Here is a 3,455-nt window from a genome sequence, read left to right on the forward strand (position 1 = left end):
CAGTGCAAAAGATGGGGCTCCATTCTTTTTGCCCGATTTTTCATGTCTGGAGGCCCGTAGAGATGAAGTTGGATACTGGAGGGTCCAGCAATATAGAGGGGAAGCTCTGGGGATAACAGGGAGAGGAGCGATCCCCCCTGTTATAGCAAGGGGATCTGACACAAAAGAGAATGGTCTCAATGGTCAGATCTGGAGGCGGGACAGCCTGATCGAATGGAGTAGGAAGTAAAGAGAGGGAAGCAGCAGGAAGTAACGGTGGAGATCGATAAAGCAGAGTGAGATACCAGATTGATTCTCAGAGATTTTGAGACCTTCAAATTAGCAGACAAGTGAGTCTCCAAAATGGGGAAAGTGGCGATTTAGCAGTTGGAGCAGAGGCCTGGGAAGACGGATATTGATATTGACAGATCAAGAGGAGGAAGGGAATGAAGGTCTGAGCTGGTGTTTGTTGAAAAACTTTATGGGATTGAGCATTTGGATTGACACTGTGACTAGTTTCTCTAGCTTGGTACTTATAAAAAGTTTTTGTCAGTGACGGAGACATGGAGAAGTGGAAGTGGAGGTAAAGTGACAGTGACAGTGACTGTGCTAAACAGAGGGAAGGTGACATCTTAGAAACAAAGAGATGAAGAGCAGCTGATGCAATAATAATATTAATGAACAAAGAACTGTCTAATCATTTCTAAGCATTGGTGGATCCTAAGGACTAAATCTAAAATCAGTGATTCTAAAAGGAGATTATCCTACAACGTTTGGACAACAGAACTCACTTAAAAATAGTAAAAAATATAAATTAGACACAACTTTATAGGTGTTTTGTATATATGCCATTTACTTTCCTATTTATGTGTGTATAATTATCTGTATAAAAAGTTAGATTTGGAACTATATATATGAGTTGAAAACGGAATTATTCTTATTGGGCATATTAAGAGAAAATATATGTGAAAAACTTCAATATATTATACTCCATATAATAACCGCGGCCAGAATCGATTTAGCACAAAATTGAAAACAAGACAACACTCCTTCCGATGTAATGATAATATAAAAGGTACTTGAGTGTGCAGAGATGGATAGGTTACCTATGGAATTGAAAGATAGAGAAGAAACGGAATATTATAAGATTTGGAATATATGGTACAATTGGTTAGAAAATAGACGTAAAGGCCTCACATAAAGAGTGCGCAAGAGTTATATCAAAATGGGAAAATACTGTATATATCTGTAAATATTGTTACAATTTAAATGTAGAGAATTAAGTGATTATATAATTTATAGAATAGCAATCTATGTAGCTAGAAAGTACGTTAATATAAGTGATACTGGAATGCTGTAATGAATGGAAATGTGGTGTTAAGGATGAAATATGTTTAATAAAAAATTATTTAAATATATATATTTAAATATTACATTTCCTGAGAAAATGTAAGGAGTGACTATTCTTAGTCTCTCCCTCTTTCTCTGTCTAGCTCTGGACTGGGCTGTCTTTTCTCTTTCCTATCTCTTCCCCTTTTTGGAATGTGCTCCCTCTTTCTAGGACAACTGTTTCTTTACTGTAGTCCACTCACTTTCTGTAGGCACCATCTCTCACAGAATAGCTTCTCATTATACTGTAGTCTGCAATGGATTCGGTGGATGACCTTGAGAAAGCAGAGAAAGAAATGCTACCTAGGAAACAATCAGACAAGAGAAGCAGGAGTCCTAGAGGCTTGACAGTCAGAGACAAACACTTGGGAAGGACCCACCCTAATTAAACATGATGATAGGAAGTTTATATTTTTAAATTTGCAAGATTCTGTTAATTAACCTCACAATAAAGTAGAATTTGTTCATCTAGATCTATTTCCTATCCGGTTTACTTCAAAGGGCTGATATATTCCTTTTCCCCATTTACAAGAATGGGAGGAGGTAGAACTGTTTGTGAAAGAGAAACATCTGGAAAGGAGAAACAGTTTAGAATGGTTGGGAAATTAATTATCTAATTAATTAATTAGATAATTAAACTCCAAACAGTACCAAAATGGGGGGGGGGAAGGATATAATTGACGAAACTGTCGTGGTTGCGTAAAGAGCTGCCTGATAAACTGATGAAAAGGACAATATTTAAAAAATGGAAAGAGGAACATATAACAAAGGCATATAAAATATATCAGAAAATACTCTGAATCTGTAAGGATTGGATCAAGAAGGTTAAGCCTTAGAATAAACTGAGAGTTGCAATGAACGAGGAAAAAATAAAAATAAAAACCCAGTCCTTTGCTTCAAGGTAATCTCAGTTATGAAACAAGTTTTTCTCTCTTTTTTTATGATTTTCTCATTTTCTGAGCTTAAAACAGATTTTTATTTTTTGTTTCAGCAACTGCTATTGCATAATTTCTTGAAGTTCATCTCTGTGGCTCTCTACACTACCCTTTCTGTTGGATTCAGTCTCCTCTTCTGCAAACAAAGAAAACATTCAAATAGAGTCAGGACAATGAATTAAACATTCCCACTTTGGATTTCTTCAGAATCACTACAAAAATCTTGCAGCACAGATGTAGAAGGAGAAGGCAGTTTGTCTCTCTCTTTCAACTGTTGTTTGGGACAACTCGTCCTACTCTCATCTGGCAGCTCCCCCAGACTACCATTTCCCCATTTGACTGCATGTTGGCTGGTTCTGGAGAGCCTTTATTGTTGAGTGTCATGGATTTCCTCTTTATCCTGAAATCCACAGTCATTTTGTAGTGGTAGTAGATCACATAGATGGGGCTTTCTTGATTAAACTGATATACAACTCTTAGGTGTACTAAAACACTATCTGGATTCAGAGAATGCATGGGAAAGCACAACAGTCACCTTCAAGTTCAGGTCAGATATGAACAACTTTTAGTTTAGTTACACCTAAATCCACCTCCCTCAAAATGTACATTTTCATTGCTCACCTGTGCTTTTTGTGTGTGTGTTTTGGAATTCTTAGGGTGTGTGTGTACATTTAAATAACAACAAAGCAAAATGTGATGGCAAAAAATTGAAGACCCCCTGACCATTTGGTCAGCCAATGGAGATTTTGGAACTGTAGATTTCTAGCTTTGGGAAAAGGGATTCCATGCTATTAGGAACTTGCGGAACTACAGTTCCAAATATGTTTAGATGGGACTGGGATTCGAATGCTTGTCTAATATTTTATTTATTTATTTATTTATTTTGTCAAGCATATATAAGATAACAGGTAAAAGTATAAACATAATTTGAATACATGAAAAGAGTAAGTAAAAAAGAATATTAGGACAAGGATGGTAGGCACGCTGGTGCATTTATGCACACCCCTTACAGACCTCTTAGGAATGAGGTGAGGTCAACAGTGGACAGTTTAAGGTTAAAGTTTTGGGGGTTTGGGGAAGAAACTACAGTCAGGTAGTGCATTCCAGGCATTGACCACTCTGTTGCTGAAGTCATATTTTCTGAAATCGAGT

General features: G+C 36.8%; 1 long non-coding RNA gene across 1 annotated transcript; it reads left to right on the forward strand.

Annotated features, from left to right (window-relative positions):
* Nucleotides 1–217: 217 nt before the first annotated feature.
* On the forward strand, nucleotides 218–2,778 carry LOC117678801 (uncharacterized). Its single transcript, XR_009620422.2, has 2 exons — nucleotides 218–329; nucleotides 2,360–2,778. It is a non-coding gene; the product is annotated as an uncharacterized LOC117678801 (long non-coding RNA).
* Nucleotides 2,779–3,455: the final 677 nt, after the last annotated feature.

This window comes from Pantherophis guttatus, chromosome 6 (assembly GCF_059756535.1).
Source record: "Pantherophis guttatus breed Tessera chromosome 6, ASM5975653v1, whole genome shotgun sequence".
Lineage (NCBI taxonomy): Eukaryota > Metazoa > Chordata > Lepidosauria > Squamata > Colubridae > Pantherophis > Pantherophis guttatus.